The 19,761-nt window shown below is 38.8% G+C and overlaps 1 protein-coding gene and 1 pseudogene across 1 annotated transcript in view; both read right to left on the reverse strand.

Moving 5' to 3' along the window:
* The window catches only part of FAM120C (family with sequence similarity 120 member C), a 118,399-nt gene that overhangs the window by 52,840 nt on the left and 45,798 nt on the right, over nucleotides 1–19,761 (reverse strand). The window lies entirely within an intron of this gene.
* On the reverse strand, nucleotides 17,099–17,235 carry LOC142865976 (uncharacterized; annotated as a pseudogene).

Below are 19,761 nucleotides of genomic sequence, written 5' to 3' on the forward strand. Positions count from 1 at the left end.
CTCATATGTAACTATTATAAGTTATACAGTAAAGTGCATATATTGTTATATAACTTTTTTCTGGATTTTCAGATTATGGTCTTAGGAAAATATCATAAAAATTAAACTATTAGTTCAAAAGATATGAATGTTAAAACCAAAAGCATGTAAATATATATAAAACCACAATGTGACACTACTCTGTGTCCACCAGAATGGCTGAAATAAAAGATTATCAATGACAAACACTGGCAAAGATATGGAATAACTAGAATTCCAATACACTGCTGGTGGGAGTATATATTGGTACAGTTTGGAAAACAGTTTGGCAGTTTCTTATAAAATTAAACATACACTCACCATATAGTATAGCATTCCTACTTCTAAGTATTTCCCCAAGAGAAATGAGTGCATATATCTACCAAAAGATATGAACAAGAATGCTAACAGGAGCTTTATTCATAATAGCCCCACACTGGAAACAACTCAAATATATATCAACAGAAGAATGGATATATTGTAGTATATTCATATAATGGATTACTATACAGTAATTAAAAAGAGCAAAGTATAGCTATACACAATGATATATATAAATCTCAAAGATATTATGCTGAGTGAAGAAGGGAGACACAAAAGTTTACATGTAAAGTTCAGGTAGAGGCAGAACTAATCTATGGCAATAGAAATAAAAATTAATGTTTATCTAGGTGGGGAAAGGGCTGACAGAGAAGGGGTATTTTCACTTACCAAGCGTTTTCCAATGTTATTTAAGAATCTTCTTTTTTTTTTTTAAGAATCTTCTTGAATATAATTTTAAGACCATCATAATAGTTCATCAAATGGAACATAAGATATTAAAGTCATTTCCAATTTCTCATTATAAATAATGCTCTCATAAGCATATTTTTACATAAGTTATTTCATGGGGCAAAGTCTTAGAAGTATAATTACTAGGTCAAAGGGTATGATCATTTTCACACTCTTGAGACATGGTAATAAATCTCTTTCCAAAACAGATGGCTCAAGTTATACTCTCATCATCAATGTATGAGTGTCTAATTCACCATATAGCCCCAGTATTGAGTATTTTCTACAAAAGCAATTACTAACAATATTTATCTTTTACTAAAAATTAGAATATATAATAAAAAAGAAAATTTTAAAACATTTATAATGTTATCTCCCATAGATTGTGACTGTTAACACCCCAGGACCTATATAGCATTCTATATCTCTTTATTTGCATGCGTGCACATACACTAACACAGGAATCGGGATCTTCAGGTCCTCCAGTCTAACTTAAAAACAAAATCACTCTACTTTTTCCAAAAAATTGGATTTGATACTACTGTTTGAAAAAACGGTTCCAAATCTAAAGCATATCTGCAAATTACTGACTTGGATAATGACATCTATGTGGTTGAATAACATTCCATTGTATAAATGTTCCATTTATTTATTCATTATTATCTCCTTATTATATTTAATAACACACATAATAACTGAAAACAATCTTCTAAAACACATAAACCATAAATGGAGTCTCCCTTAATATCTCTGTATTTGCATCCATTCTCCTCCACAGAAATGACTAATGTTACCAGTTTGATAGATGTTCTTTTATAAATTTTGTCATGTGTTTATAAACACACACACACACACACACACACACACACACATATATATGGACACCAATATGGTTTTGTTTTTTCACATACATGGAATCATATGATTATATTTTTCTTTGTCTTGCTTTTTGTACTTAACAATATGTTTGGTAGATTATTTAATGCCAATAAGTACAGATCTATGCCCCAGTCTCTTGAAATACTGAATTACATAAACTTCCCTCAATGTACCCCTCTGTCCTATGCCCTGAAAGGGAAACACTTACTCTTCCTTCAAGGGGCACCACTTTTGTGAAACCTTTCCTTTTTTTTTTTTTTTTTTTTGAGGCAGAGTCTCACTCTGTTGCCAGGGCTAGAGTGCCGTGGCATCAGCCTAGCTCACAGCAACCTCAAACTCCTGGGCTCAAGCAATCCTGCTGCCTCAGCCTCCCGAGTAGCTGGGACTACAGGCATGCGCCACCATGCCCAGCTAATTTTATATATATAATTTTTTTAGTTGTCCAACTAATTTCTTTGTATTTTTTTAGTAGAGACAGGTCTCACTCTTGCTCAGCCTGGTCTTGAACTCCTAAGCTCAAATGATCCGCCCCGCCCGCCTTGGCCTCCCAGAGTGCTAGGATTACAGGCATGAGCCACCGCGCCTGGGCTGTGAAACCTTTCCTGACCACCCTTTCGTGCTTGATCCTCAGTGTTTTCTCTTTATTGTAATTATTTGCTTCTGCCTCCCCATTTAATGTCAAGTTCTGTGAGGAAAGAGAATGGTTTATTCACTTTTATATTCTAGTGCATATCACGGGACCTTTCAAATAGAAATTCATTCAGTATTTGCTGTATGATGGTATTTAATTAAGTCCTACTCTTTCTTTTAGAGATGCATAGAGGCCTCAGGTAGCAGATTAGAACCCTTCACTTTGACACTATTAACTAAAAGTTCTTATATCATGTTTTCTTAGGAGAGCTCTCCTCATAATTCCACAGCTGTCAAAAATGATTTAATTATATTCTTCATTAAATCATTTTTAATGAAGAATTAATTATATTCTTCATTAATGTATTTTTTAAAATGTATTTGCAACAAGCATAGAGGGATTATGAAATATACATGTTGCCTCTGCCTGTGGATGAATTACCTATATAGAGAGAATTACCTTTACCTATACAAAGAGAAAGTAGAATAATTTATACCTCAACAGGTTTACTTCCTTACCAAGTACCTTAGATATAACAAGAATCAATAACTCCAGCCTGGTTTTAAAACTTTTTACCTCTCCCATTGACCCTACTTTTCACTAAAACTCTGTATTTTCTTTCATTAGTCCCCATACTCTAATTCTTTTTCTTAAACTGTGTCAAAATACATAAAGACACTAAATGACTAATAGGAAAAAAAGAAAAAGAAAAATAGTAAGTACATACATCCCTATATTTTATGATTTATATGCAGCATCATAAGTATAAAAATAAGCAGAATTATAAAGTGAATACATTTTTAAATGAAATTATTATATTCAGGTATGATCCTGGATAGGGGTAGATGATAGTTACTAATGAATTATAAAAATCAGTTTTGTTACTATGCATTGAGTAACTATCTAACCTCTCTCATTTTAAATCAGTGTTATCAACTCAGTCTATACCAGCCACAGCTTATAGATGAAATTAAAGACCTATAATTAATAACAATATAATAAAATCTCATGGGAAAAGTCAAGGTTTGGACAAACATGAAGAAACTTCTTCACATTGATAAACTCAGAGATGACTATTTGAGAAATAAGAGTACAGTCCATAGTGGTCTTACAATTGAACCTGAATTCAACTAGTGAAAGGATTTTATTTTATTTATTTATTTCTGGAATGTTAATCAGCTTGACTTAATCATTCCACTTTGTATACATATATCAAAACATCACATTGTACCCCATAATGTATACAATTATGGTTTCTCAATAAAAAATAATATTAATAAGCCAGGCGTGATGGCTCATGCCTATAATCTTAGCACTCTGGGAGGCCGAGGCGGGCAGATCATTTGAGCTCAGGAGATAAAGACCAGCCTGAGCAACAGCGAGACACCGTCTCTACCAAAAATAGAAAAAAAAAAATTAGCCAGGCATGATGGCACATGCCTGTAGTCCCAGCTACTCGGGAGGTTCAGGCAGAAGGATCGCTTGAGCCCAGGAATTCGAGGTTGCTGTGAGCTAGGCTGACACCATGGCACTCTAGCTGGGGCAACAGAGTGAGACTCTATCTCAAAAAAATAAAGAAAGAAAAGAAAAGAAAAATAATATTATTAATCAATTGTTTAAATACTCTTGCAAGTAAAAAATGATTTAATGAAGATTATACAGCAATAATGAAAAATGGTTTATGTAGGGGACTGACATATATTTTCCTAGTTTAAGAATTAAATTTAGTGAGTAATGTACGTGTTCTGCCCAGAGCATTTAAAAGTAATGTGCGCCGGACAAGGTCCTTGTGATAAACAAGGCTGTTGCCTACAGGCATAACAAAAGACCTGAGCTGCAAGTAAGCAAGAGCTGCCCAGCCCCACGGCAATGGGGGTCTGGAGTCCACACGATAAACACATTGTTCCTGTGATTGCTGCTTAAACCCCATAAGATGGCTGGTTAGTCAATGATGGATAAGATCCCTCAAGAAGAGAGGTGATGTAAGCCATGCAGAGCCACCGGGGGTCAGCCTAAGATCTTAGGGGGTCACCCTAAGAGAAGCTGGGGATAAGAAATGCCCCCTGTGGCTTGCCTTGCCCACCCTTGCTAATCTCGGTCCGTGATCTATGCCTGGTACCTAGAGCAACCGCCTGGAAATTCTGAGCCAGGAGATATCTGCTTCCCTAAGGCTACGTATTCTAGAATTTATGGCCATTGCTGAAATGCCTGAGTGGTTACGTACAAGGAACTAACTTTAATTTTTTAAAGTATAAAAATAAAACTGACCCGGTGTATTATTACTCGAATAAACCGTCTGTATGTGTGTCCCCTTTTTTGTTGTGTTCTGTGTTTGTGTCTTGTGTTCTGTGTTCATCCTCCGTCCTGTAAATGGGCCATAACAGGTTTAAGACACAATATTAAGTGAAAACAGCAGGTTAAAATTTTTTACACTGAGATGGCTATCTCATAAAAACAAACATAAAGGCCAGGCGCGGTGGCTCACGCCTGTAATCCTAGCACTCTAGGAGGCTGAGAGAGGTGGATCACTCAAGGTTAGGAGTTCGAAACCAGCCTGAGCAAGAGTGAGACCCCATATCTACTAAAATTAGAAACAAATTAATTGGCCAACTGAAAATATATAGAAAAAATTAGCCTGGCATGGTGGCGCATGCCTGTATTCCCAGCTACTTGTGAGGCTGAGGCAGGAGGATTGCTTGAGCCCAGGAGTTTGAGGTTGCTGTGAACTAGGCTGATGCCACAGCACTCTAGCCCAGGCAACAGAACAAGACTCTATCTCAAAAAACAAATACATAAAGAAGGATAGAATTAGGAGTGACATCTCTATTTTCCAGTTTTGGGGGTTTTCTTTCATAAAAATGGATCCTTATAATTAAGAATAATCACTATCCAAATTCCAAAATTTATAAAGCTAAAAAGGAAAGCAAAAGCTAAAAAATATTCACCACTTCACCAAGTACTTATAAAATTTAGTCTCCATTAAAACAGTGTCCCATACTTAACACTAACATCTCTTGCTACCAAACAGGTTGATTTCCTTCTTTGTGGGTCAGTTCCTTCCTAACTCTCTCATGCAAACAGTTGAAAGGACAATGCAAATCAACAAAGTAAATGAGACAATCTGTCATAAGGGTCAGGATTTTCTAAAGTCAAGGAAAATGATGGAGAACTACTCTCATTATGCTAGAAGCCATGGACACACGAGGATCTGGAGCAGTGCAACAACAGCGGAAGAGAGAATCAAGAAAAATGATGGTGTGGGCGGAGCAAGATGGTGGATGAGAAACACTGCCAGACAGAGTGTCTCTGCAGAAAAGACAGATTCTAGGAGAAATTAGAAGAAAGAAGCAAGCAGATGAACATACATCGGACAAGAGTCAGAAGGAGAGGTACCTGAGACCACTGAACACTCCACGGGAAGAGGTTTAGGAGGAGAACTGGAAACAGAGACCTCCCAAGTAGCCTGGAGACCAGCGGCAAAGGTAGGTGGAGAAGTTAACTTCCCCCTCCCTTGGAACTGAGACTGCTGGTGGGCTCCCCAGTGGTTGTAGAGACCTGCAGACACCAGCCCAGAGATGGCCACCACCAGTGAGCGGTAAGCCTGTAGTGCACATGGCACCAGGCTCCCAACTCCCTCGGGGCACCTCCCTGTGCACAGACCTGACCCGCGTGGCAGGTGCCATATTGCTCCATTCTCCCCTCCCCCTTCCCCAACTGCAGCTGCCAAGAGAGACAATATAGCCACCAGATGGAGGCAGTTTTTAGGTCCCTTCAGCTGACTAAGGGGAACTCAGGTGGTGAGCTCCCTACCCGCCAGCCCTCCCAGGTGCTCCTGGTCTGGTGACTCCAGGAGAACGGGCAGACCCCTGAGGCTGAGAGACATCAACCCAGCTTGGCTCCCTGTGAGTGAATTAGAACTGACACTCCTCTCACTGGTGGGGTTAGGGATTGAACTCTGAGGACCAGAGATCAGACCTGCAGACCGGATCCCATGCAAGCAGGTCTCATATTGCCCAGGGCACAGAAGGGATATACGTGAATAGTCTACTGAGGTGTGTGTGCCTTCAGGGACAGATCAGTGTGCTTCAGGGCAACCCTCCTCCTAAACAGGGGCCATGCGCTCAGCCCAGGTGGTGATCCTGCACAGGGAAATTCCTGGCCGGCATCATAGCCAGGGGAGGCCCGGTGGCATGAGGTCTGGCCTGCTGGCAGAGGCCCAGGAGTAGCTGCAGAGTTGGGGAGGGTGGAAAGAGGAGAGGCCAACTCTAGACTGTGGGTCTCAGACAGCCCCATGCTCACACGCAGACTTTCTGACTGAGCGGGGCCATTCCAGCCCCTCCCTGAAAGCTTTTCCTGGAAGCAGAGAACAGAACTTTGACCACTGCTAACAACATTGGTGGTGCCTGAGGGCAGGCTTACCCAATCCAGCTCTGCTCAGACTCTTCCCAGAGCAGCCCTCACTGAGGTAGAGAATAAGGACACACCTGGAAGTCCCAGGGCCCCACCTACCACCTGACGAACTAGAGTGCCTCTCCAGAGGAACAAGAACTGGATTCAAGACCCAAAAATAACAATGTAGCCTGCTCCTCCCAGCAAGCACCACCTACTGATAGGGAGGACATTCTGCACACCCTTTACATGGCGCCTACTGAATCATGATTCAGGTTGTGGCCAAATCTCACCCACAAATACCACCTACTGGCTCAGAGACGAAACAGGGTGTGTCAAAACCCAAACAAAAACCTAAAGGCAAGAAACAACAACTGATCAAGATGGGAAGAAACCAGCAGAGGAACTCTGGAAATATGAAGAACCAAATGGAAAGCTCACCACCTAAAGGAGCACCAGCCCCTTAGAAATGGACACCCAACCAAAATCAGACCACAAAAATGACAGAAGAGGAATTTTGAACGTGGATCGTAAGAAAGTTTAACGACTTGCAAGAACAACTGGATAACCAACACAAAGAAAACACAAAAAGATTCCAGGACGTGGAATAAAAATTGACTAAAGAAATTGAAATAATGAAGAAAAGTTTAACTGAAATCCTGGAAATGAAGAATCAATCCAGGGAACTACAAAACACAGTGGAAAGCCTCAAGAACAGGGTAGATCAAACAGAAGAAAGAATCCAAGAGATTGAAGATAACATCTTCCAATTAAATATTCAGTCACAGAGACAGAGCAGAGAAACAAGAGAAAGAGCAAAGCCTACAAGAGATGTAGGATTATGTGAAGAAAACTAATATGAGGGTCATAGGGTTACCAGAAGGGGAAGAAGAAAACACTCAAAGGTTAAATGAGCTATTTGAAAATGTAATAGAGGAAAATTTCCCAGGACTTGCTAAAAATCTCCAGATACCAGTTCAAGAAGCTGAAAGGACTGCTGGGAAATTCAATGAAAACAGGAAGATGTCACAACATGCAGTCATCACACTGACCAAAATATCAACTAAAGAGACCCTTCTAAGAGCTGTAAGATGAAAGAAGCAAGTAACATACAAAGGAAAGCCAATCCCATTCTCACTCTTCTGAAACAGAACAATGCCCAGCCTAGAATCTTATTCCCTGCAAAGCTAATTTTTGTATATGAAAAAGAAATCAAGACATTCTCAGATAAGGAAAGACTGAGGGAATTCACGAAGAAAAGACCAGCACTTCAAGAAGTACTCAAAACAGTGTTACCCAATAAACACTCATGAATGTAAATCTACTCAAAGCTAATGATCAAAGCCCAGATACAACAATGGCTCAAGACAGAAAACAAAGCAACAAAATTCAACCCATCAGAATGAACAGAAATCGGCTCCCCCTATCAGTTATCTCAGTAAATGTGAATGGCTTGAACTCCCCACTGAAGAGACATAGGCTGGCCGAATGGATAAAAAAATACAAGCCAAGTATCTGCTGCCTTCAGGAAACACATCTAACCTGCAAGGATGCAGTTACACCAAAGGTAAAGGGGTGGAGAACAATATTTCAAGTAAACGGAAGCCGAAAGAAAGGTGGCATGGTGGTGCTGATTACAGGTAACTTAGTTTTTAAATCAACAAAAGTAATAAAAGACAAAGAAGGTCACTATATAATGGTGAAGGGTACAGTTCAACAAGAAGACGTAATAATTCTAAATATATATGCACTCAACCTTGGTGCACCCAGATTCATAAAGCAAACTCTACTTGATCAAAACAAATGGACAAACAACACCAAAAGAGTCAGAGATTTTAACACCCCACTGATAGCACAGGAGAGATCCTCTAAACAGAATATCAACAAAGAAATAATGGACTTAAGCAGAACTCTAGAACAAATGGGCCTGACTAACATCTACAAGACATTATACCCCCAAACCACTGAATATACGTTCTTCTCATCAGCTCATGGGTCATTCCCTAAGATTGACCATATCCTAGGACACAAAGCATGTCTCAAACAATTTAAAAAAGTAGAAATTATACTATATATCTTTCCAGACAACAATGGAATAAATGTAGAAATCAATCCTAACAGGAGCTCTCATTTCTACACAAAGTCATGGTAACTAAACAACCTTCTGCTCAATGATCACTTCATAAACGAGGAAATCATGATGGAAATCAAAAGATTCTTTGAATTAAATGACAAAGGTGACACAAGTTACCAAAACCAGTGGGACACAGCAAATCAGTCCTGAGAGGAAAGTTTATTTCCATAAATGCCTATATCAAAAAGTTGAAAAGATCACAAATAGACAACCTAATGATTCATCTCAAAGAGCTGGAAAAAGAAGAACAGAGAGACCCCAAACCCAGCAGAAGAAGTGAAATCATTAAGATCAAATCAGAACTAAATGAAATTGACAACAGGGAAACTATACGGAAGATTAATAAAACAAAAAGTTGGTTCTTTGAAAAAATAAACAAAATTGACACACCTTTGGCTAGACTAACAAAAAGGAGAAGAGAAAAATCTCTAATAATCTCCATCAGGAACAATAAAGGAGAAATTATAACTGATGCCATGGAGATACAAGATATAATTTATAAATACTACAAAAACCACTATGCACACAAACTGGAAAATGTGGTGGAAATGGACAATTTCTTAGAAACACACAGCCTCCCTAGGTTCAACCAGAAAGAAATAGAATTCCTGAACAGACCAATATCAAGTACTGAAATTGAAACAGCAATGAAAAACCTTCCTAAAAAGAAAAGTCCTGGACCAGATAGTTTCATACCCAAATTTTACCACACCTACAAGGAAGAACTGGTGCCTATCCTGCAGAAATTATTCCACAACATGGAGAAGGATGAAATCCTTCCCAACACATTTTATGAAGTGAACATGACCCTGATACAAAAACCAGGAAAGGATGCAACAAAAAAAGAAAATTACAGACCGGTATCCCTTATGAATATAGATGCAAAAATTCTCAACAAAATCCTAGCCAATCGAATCCAGGTGCTTGTCAAGAAAATAATCTATCACAACCAAGTAGGCTTCATCCCAGGGATGCAGGGATGGTTCAACATACGCATATCTATAAATGTAATTCACCATATAAACAGAAATAAATAGACGCAGAAAAAGCATTTGACAAAATTCAGTACCCTTTTATAATAAGAACGCTCAACAAAATAGGCATAGACGGGGCTTACCTAAAAATGATACAAGCCATATATGACAAACCCACAGCCAATATCATACTGAATGGGGGAAAATTGAAAGCATTCCCACTTAGAACTGGAGGAAGACAAGGTTGCCCACTATCTCCACTTCTATTCAACATAGTTCTGGAAGTCCTTGCTACAGCAATCAGACAAGAGAGCGGAATTAAGGGCGTCCAAATTGGAGCAGAAGAGATCAAACTCTCACTCTTTGCTGATGCCATGATATTATACCTAAAATACCCCAAGGTTTCAATCAAGAGAGTCCTCGAATTGATAATTCAATTTGGTGAAGTCTCAGGATACAAAGTCAATACATTGAAATCAGAGGCATTCATATACACCAACAACAGTACACGTGAGAACCAAATCAAAGTCTCATTTCCCTTAAAAATAGGAACAAGGAAAGTAAAGTACCTAAGAATATATTTATCTAAGGAAGTAAAAGACCTCTACAAGGAGAACTATGAAACACTGAAGAAAGAAATAGTAGAGGATGTAAACGGGTGGAAGAATATACCATGCTCATGGGTCAGCAGAATCAGCATTGTTAAAATGTCTATTCTACCCAAAATGACCTACAGAGTCAATGCAATCCCTATGAAAATACCATCATTATTTTTCACAGATATAAAAAATAATAATTTTACACTTCGTATGGAACCAGAGAAGACCCCGTATAGCAAAATCAATCCTAAGCAATAAAAACAAAATAGGAGGTATCAATCTACCAGATTTCACACTATACTACAAGGCTATAATCATTAAAACAGCTTGGGACTGGGACAAGAACAGCTACATTGACCAGTGGAACAGAACTGAGAACCCAGATATAAAACCATCATCATATAGCCAACTAATCTTCAACAAAGCAGGCAAAATATACGCTGGGCAAAAGAATTCTTATTCAATAAATGGTGCTGGGAAAACTGGATAGCCACATGTAGAAGACTGAAACAGGACCCACACCTTTCACCTCTCACAAAAAATCAACTCACGCTGGGTAACAGACTTGAACCTTAGGTGTGAAATTATTAGAATTCTAGAGGAAAACTTAGGAAATACGCTTCTAGACATTGGCCTAGGCAAAGAATTTATGAAGAAGACCCCAAAGGCAATCACAGCATCAACAAAAATAAATAAATGGGACCTGATCAAACTAAAAGACTTCTACACAGCCAAAGTAACAGTCATGAAAGCAAACAGACAACCTATACAATGGGAGAAAATTTTCGCATCCTACCCATCTGATAAGGGATCGATAACTAGAATCTACTTAGAACTCATGAAAATCAGCAAGAAAAAAATCAAACAACCCTATCAAAAAGTGTGCAAAGAACATGAACAGATATTTTTCAAAAGAAGACAGAATAATGGCAAACAAACATGAGAAAATGCTCAACATCTCTAATCATCACGGAAATGCAAATCAAAACCGTGATGAGATATCACTTATCTCCAGTAAGAATGGAGTTTATCAAAAGGTCCCCAAACAAAGCTTCATATATGAAAGAGAAATAAAAACATTCTCAGACAAGCAAAGGCTCAGAGAATTCACCAAGACAAGACCAGCCCTACAAGAAGTACTTAAAACAGCATTACGCACGGAACATCATAATAATAACCCACGAATATAAACACAACCAAAACCCAAAGATATTAAAGGCCAGATATTACAATGGCTCAAGACAGAACTCATAGCAACAACATCCAACCCAACAGAATGAACAGTAATCTACCTTACCTATCAGTTCTCTCAATAAATGTGAATGGCTTAAACACTCCACTCAAGAGACATAGGCTGGCTGAATGGATAAGAAAATACAGGCCAAGTATATGCTGTCTTCAGGAAACACATCTAACCTGCAAGGATGCATATAGACTAAAAATAAAAGGGTGGAGATCAATATTCCAAGCAAATAGAAGCCAAAAGAAGGCTGGTGTGGCAGTTCTAATTTCAGACGATTTAGTTTTTAAACTAACAAAAGTAGTGAAAGACAAAGAGGGTCATTATATAATGGTGAAGGGCACAGTTCATCAAGAAGAGATAACAATTTTAAATATATATGCACCCAACTTAGGTCCACCCAGATTCATAAACCAAACCTTACTGGAGCTAAGCAAATGGATTAATAGCAACTCCATAATCACTGGTGATTTCAACATCCCACTGACGGCATGAGACAGATCCTCCAAACAGAAAATTAATAAAGAAATAATGGACTTAAACAAAACTCTAGAACAATTGGGTCTGACTGACATTTATAGGACATTCTACCCAAAATCCACTGAATATACGTTCTTCTCATCAGCTCACGGGACATTCTCTAAGATTGACCATATCCTAGGACACAAAGAAAATCTCAAGAAATTTAAAAAAATAGAAATCATACCACGTACCTTCTCAGATCACAGTGGAATAAAACTAGAAATCAACCCTAACAGAAACACACATTTCTACACAAAAACGTGGAAATTAAACAACCTCCTACTAAATGATTACATCGTAAATGAAGAAATCAAGACGGAAATAAAAAAGTTCTATGAAGAAAACGACAATGGAGAGACAAGTTATCAACTCCTCTGGGACACAGCTAAAGCAGTTCTGAGAGGAAAGTTTATCTCCATAAATGCCTATAACCAAAAGACAAGAAGATCACAAATAGACAATCTAATGAAACGACTCAAAGAGCTGGAAAAAGAAGAACAGACCAACCCCAAACCCAGCAGAAGAAGTGAAATCAACAAGATCAAATCAGAACTAAACGAAATTGAAAACAGGGAAGCTATTCAGGAGATTAATAAAACAAAAAGTTGGTTCTTTGAAAAAATAAACAAAATTGACACACCATTGGCTAAGCTAACGAAAAGCAGAAAAGAGAAATCTCTAATAAGCTCCATCAGGAATAAAAAAGGAGATATCACAACTGATCCCAAAGAGATACAAGATACAATTTATGAATACTACAAAAATCTTTATGCACACAAACTGGAAAATGTGGAGGAAATGGACAAATTTCTAGAAACACACAGCCTCCCTAGGCTCAACCAGGAAGAAATAGATTCCCTGAACAGACCAATCTCAACACCTGAAATTGAAACAGCAATTAAAAATCTCCCTAAAAAGAAAAGTCCCGGTCCAGATGGCTTCACACCCGAATTTTACCACACTTACAAAGAAGAACTAGTACCTATCTTGCAGAAACTATTCCACAACATCGAGAAGAACGGAAACCTCCCCGACACCTTTTATGAAGCGAATATTACCCTGATACCCAAACCAGGAAAGGATGCAACAAAAAAAGAAAACTACAGACCAATATCCCTAATGAATATAGATGCAAAAATTTTCAACAAAATCTTAGCTAACCGAATTCAGACACTTATCAAAAAAATAATCCACCACGACCAAGTGGGCTTCATCCCAGGGATGCAGGGATGGTTCAACATACGTAAATCTATAAATGCAATTCAGCACATAAACAGAGGCAAAAACAAAGACCACATGATTCTTTCAATAGATGCAGAAAAAGCTTTTGACAAAATTCAACACCCTTTCATGATACGAACACTTAAGAAAATAGGCATAGAAGGGACATACCTAAAAATGATACAAGCCATATATGACAGACCCATAGCCAACATCATACTGAATGGGGAAAAATTGAAATCATTCCCAATTAGAACTGGAACCAGACAAGGCTGCCCACTATCTCCACTTCTGTTCAACATAGTGCTGGAAGTCTTGGCTACAGCAATCAGACAGGAAAATGGAATCAAAGGTATCCAAATAGGGGCAGAAGAGATCAAACTTTCACTGTTTGCTGATGATATGATATTTTATCTAGAAAACCCCAAGGATTCAACCAAGAAACTCCTGGAACTGATCAATGAATTTAGTAAAGTCTCAGGATACAAAATCAATTCACAGAAATCAGAGGCATTCATATACGGCAACAACAATCTAATTGAGAACTAAATCAAAGACTCAAGTCCCTTCACAATAGCAACAAAGAAATTAAAGTACCTAGGAATATACTTAACCAAGGACGTAAAAGACCTCTACAGGGAGAACTATGAAACACTGAGGAAGGAAATAGCAGAGGATGTAAACAGATGGAAATCCATACCATGCTCGTGGATCGGCAGACTCAATATCATCAAAATGTCTATACTACCCAAACTGATCTACAGATTCAATGCAATACCTATTAAAATCCCATCAGCATTCTTCACAGATATAGAAAAAATAATTTTACGCTTCGTATGGAACCAAAGAAGACCCCGAATATCAAGAGCAATTCTAGGCAACAAAAACAAAATGGGAGGCATTAATATGCCAGATATCAAACTATACTACAAAGCTGTAGTAATTAAAACAATATGGTATTGGCACAATAACAGGAATATTGACCAGTGGAACATATGTGAGAATCCTGATATAAAACCATCCTCATATAGCCATCTAATCTTTGACAAAGCAGACAAAAACATACGATGGGGAAAAGAATCCCTCTTCAATAAATGGTGCTGAGAAAACTGGATAGCCACCTGTAGAAGGCTAAAACAGGACCCAAACCTTTCACCTCTCACAAAAACCAACTCACGCTGGATAACAGACTTAAACCTAACGTATGAAACTATTAGAACTCTAGAGGAAAAAGTTGGAAACACTCTCCTAGACATTGGCCTGGGCAAAGAGTTTATGAAGAAGTCCCCAAAGGCAATCACAGCAGCAACAAAAATAAATAAATGGGACATGATCAAACTACAAAGCTTCTGCACAGCCAAAGAAATAGTCATGAAAGTAAACAGACAACCTACAGAATGGGAGAAAATTTTTGCATCCTATGCATCTGATAAGGGACTGATAACTAGAATATACTTAGAACTCATGAAAATTAGGAAGAAAAAATCAAATAACCCCATTAAAAAGTGGGCAAAGGACTTGAACAGAAACTTTTCTAAAGAAGACAGAAGCATGGCCAACAAACATATGAAGAAATGCTCAACATCTCTAATCATCAGGGAAATGCAAATCCAAACCACAATGAGATATCACTTAACCCCAGTGAGAATGGCCTTTATCAAAAAATCTCCAAACAATAAATGCTGGCGTGGTTGCGGAGAGAGAGGAACACTCCTACACTGCTGGTGGGACTGCAAACTAGTTCAACCTCTGTGGAAAGCAATATGGAGATACCTTAAAGCGATACAAGTGAATCTACCATTTGATCCAGCAATCCCATTGCTGGGCATCTACCCAAATGATCCAATGACACTCTACAAAAAAGACACCTGCACTCGAATGTTTATAGCAGCACAATTCATAATTGCAAGGCTGTGGAAACAGCCCAAGTGCCCATCAATCCAAGAATGGATTAATGAAATGTGGTATATGTATACCATGGAGTATTATTCAGCTCTAAGAAACAATGGTGATATAGCACATCTTATATTTTCCTGGTTAGAGCTGGAACCCATACTACTAAGTGAAGTATCCCAAGAATGGAAAAACAAGCACCAGATATATTCTCCAGCAAACTGGTATTAACTGAGTAGCACCTAAGTGGACACATAGGTACTACAGTAATAGGGTATTGGGCAGGGGGGAGGGGGAAGGGGGGCGGGTATATACATACATAATGAGTGAGATGTGCACCATCTGGGGGATGGTCATGATGGAGACTCAGACTTTTGGGGGGAGGGGGGGGGAAATGGGCATTTATTGAAACCTTAAAATCTGTACCCCCATAATATGCCGAAATAAAAAAAAAAAAAAAGTCCCCAAACAATAAATGTTGGCATGGATGTGGAGAGATAGGAACACTCCTACACTGCTGGTGGGACTGCATACTGGTTCAGCCTCTGTGGAAAGCAATATGGAGATACCTTAAAGTGATACAAGTAGATCTACCATTTCATCCAGAAATTCCACTACTGGGCCTTTACCCAGAAGATCAAATGACACTCTATAAATGGGACACCTGCACTCGAATGTTTATAGCAACACAGTTCACAATCGCAAAGGTGTGGAAACAACAGAGATGCCCATCAATTCATTAGTGGATTAATAAAATATGGTATATGTATACCATGGAGTACTACTCAGCTTTAAGAAACAATGGTGATATAGCACCTCTTCTACTTTTCTGGATAGAGCTGGAACCCATTCTACTAAGTGAAGTATCTCAAGAATGGAAAAACAAGCACCACATGTACTCACCAGCAAATTGGTATTAACTGATCAACAGCTAAATGGACATATAGGAATAATATTTATTGGGTGTCGAGCAGGTGGGAGTGGGGAGGAGGGGATGGGTATATACAAACATAATGAGTGAGATATGCAACGTCTGGGGGATGGTCATGCTTGAAGCTCTGACTCGACGGGGTAGGGGGGCATGGGCAATATATGTAACCTTAACATTTTTAACCCCACAATATGCTGAAGTAAAACTAAATGTAAAATAAATAAATAAATAAAAATTTAAAAATACATAAAAGTAAAAAAAAAATAAGAAAAGAAAAATGATGGCAAGAAAGATACTTGAGCCAGGTACAGTGGCTCACGCCTGTAATCCTAGCACTCTTGGAGGCCGAGGCAGGAGGATCCCTTGAGTTGAGGAGTTGGAGACTAGCCTGAACAAGAGCTGAGAGCCCATCTCTACTAAAAAATAGAAAGAAATTTGGTTTGGCACCTAAAAAAAGAAAATATATATATATATATAAATTAGCCAGGCATAGTGGCACATGCCTATAGTCCTAGCTACTTGACTGCTTGAGCCCAGTAGAAAGAAGAAAGAAAAGAAGAAAGAAAGAAAAGAAAGATGAAAGAAAGAAAGAAAGAAAGAAAGAAAGAAAGAAAGAAAGAAAGAAAAGAAAAAGAAAGAAAGAAAGAAAGAAAGAAAAGAAAAAGAAAGAAAGAAAGAAAGAAAAGAAAAAGAAAGAAAGAAAAGAAAAAGAAAGAAAGAAAGAAAAGAAAAAGAAAGAAAGAAAGAGGGAAAGAAAGAAAGAAAGAAAAGAAAACAAAAGAAAAGGAAAGGAAGGAAGGAAGGAAGGAAGGAAGGAAGGAAGGAAGGAAGGAAGGAAGGAAAGAGAGAAAGAAACAAACAAACAAACTTGAAAAAAGAATGATTTGAGTATTAACAGAATATAAGCCCTTGGGGAAAATAAAATCTGAGTATACTTTCTATAAAAAACAGCCCTCTGTATTATTACACTAGCAAGTTAAACTGATAAGAACAGATACTACTCTTGATCTTAGCCAAAAGGCCAAGAAGCAATGCACTAGCAAGTTAAATGTGAAGTAATAGATGTTAGATTGTGCCATTAGAAATCTTATTGATAAAATTATATCCTCAAACCAAATACTTGATTTCATTCTTCATTAATTTAAAAAATCCATAGAGGTTTCAGCTCTGGATAAAATGGACCAAGCACAGTCCATCTGTTCCTACTGAAGGTAGTTATAAAAACCACGGGTAGCTATTTAAGGATGCTAAAAAGTAAACACAGCACTTTGGGAAGCTGAGGCGGGAGGACTGATTGAGGCTAGGAATTTGAGACCAGCCTGGGCAACATAGTGAGATATGGTGATATGCCCCTGTAGTCCCAGCTACTCTGGAGGCTGAGGCAGGAGGATTGCTTGAGCCTAGGAGTTTGAGGTTGCTGTGAGCTAGGCTGATGCCTGGGCATCACAGTGAGACCCGGTCATAAAAAAAAAAAAAATAGCAGGCAGATTAAGGAAGACTGGGACTCAAAGTATCACTGAACTAATTAATGAGTTTAGCATTTCTTTTTCATCTACTATCGGCTAGAGTGGATACAATGTAGCCTGAAATCTGGAGGTGTCCATTGATCAGGACACAGAGAGCTCTAGAAGAAACCCTACTCTTATTCTGGACCAAGCAGTAGAAAAGGGGTCTCTGAAAACTCAGGGAGAGTGTACAGGCATCCCCTGTGTTTCTTTCTTTTTCTTTTTTCTGTTCACTGTGTGGTAGCTCAAGGCAAGCCTTTGGTGGCAGCAGTGGCAATGGGAAAATAGCTGGAAACTAAAACTCTGAATGATGATAACTTTCCTCTCCAATCAGAGGAAAAGTGGTTTTAAGAGGGTGAGGTGAGCCTCCAATGCGTTTTTTCTCTGTCTTTCTGCTGCTTGGCTCCAGCCATGGGCACAGTCAAAAACAGTACACAGCAGAGCTGGGTAATTAAGCCCTGACTTTAAGTCATGAAGACTGAAAAGGGGATAGTCCAATAAACCAGGAAGTACTGAAGAGATCACAGAGAGGGAGCAGCTCAAGAAGCTACACCATAAAGTTGTTTATGAACTCCTTTGATTACTCCTGAGCTGCACATGCAAAGATCTGACACTAAACAGTGGACCACAGACTCTGAGAACTGAATTAAGACATAGACCATGGGCTGAGTGCGGTGGCTCACGCCTGTAATCCTAGCACTCTGGGAGGCTGAGGCGGGTGGATTGCTCGAGGTCAGGAGTTCAAAACCAACCTGAGCAAGAGCGAGACCCCATCTCTACTAAAAATAGAAAGAAATTAAATGGCCAACTAAAAATATATAGAAAAAATTAGCCAGGCATGATGGCACATGCCTGTAGTCTCAGTTACTCGGAAGGCTGAACCAGTAGGATTGCTTGAGCCCAGGAGTATGAGGTTCCTGTGAGCTAGGCTGATGCCACAGCACTCACTCTAGCTTGGGCAACAAAGTGAAACTCTGTCTCAAAAAAAAAAAAAAAAAAAAAGACATAGACCATGGCCCAAGTCCCAGATTGGCCACTAGGTAGTATACACACAGGACTGATCAAAATATGTTTACAAAGGCTTTGAAAACTGTACTGACATTGAAACCATAGCCCACAGAACAATGGTGAGAACTATTGGCCAAAAACCTGAATGGGTTGATTGTCTCCTAAAATAAAACTACAGGTTGAATAGCCCTAATTTGAAAACCTGAAATTGGACATGCTCCAAAATTTGAAACTTTGTGAGCACAAACATGACACTGATAGAAAATGCTCAATGGAGTATTTTGAATTTTGGATTTTCAGATTAGGTAAGTGTAATGCAAATATTCCAAAATCCAAAACACTTTTTATCCTAAGCATTTCAGATAAGGGATACTAAACCTGTATCAATATTCCTCAGCCAGGGCGCGGTGGCTCACGCCTGTAATCCTAGCACTCTGGGAGGCTAAGGCGGGCGGATTGCTCGAGGTCAGGAGTTCGAAACCAGCCTGAGCAAGAGCGAGACCCCGTCTCTACTATAAATAGAAAGAAATTAATTGGCCAACTAATATATATATAAAATTAGCCGGGCATGGTGGCGCATGCCTGTAGTCCCAGCTACTCCGGAGGCTGAGGCAGCAGGATTGCTTGAGCCCAGGAGTTTGAGGTTGCTGTGAGCTAGGCTGATGCCACGGCACTCACTCTAGCTTGGGCAACAAGCGAGACTCTGTCTCAAAAATAAAAAAAAAAAAAAATATTCCTCATAATATTGAAACAAGACCAAGAGTTTCATAACATAACATTCAAAATGTCCTCGATACAATCCAAAATTACTCAATAAGGGCAGAACCAGGAAAATTTTAACTCCCATGGAAAAAGACCACCAACAGATGCCAATGCCAAGATGACACACTTGTTGGAATTACCTGACAAAGACTTTAAAGAAGCCATTATAAAAATGTTAAGAGAACACTTTGGGAACAAATGGATAGAAAGTCTAAGCAAAGAAAGAAAATATACAAGCCAGGCATGGTGGCTCACGCCTGTAATCCTAGCTCTCTGGGAGGCCG

Source organism: Microcebus murinus, chromosome X (assembly GCF_040939455.1).
Source record: "Microcebus murinus isolate Inina chromosome X, M.murinus_Inina_mat1.0, whole genome shotgun sequence".
Taxonomy (NCBI): Eukaryota; Metazoa; Chordata; class Mammalia; order Primates; family Cheirogaleidae; genus Microcebus; species Microcebus murinus.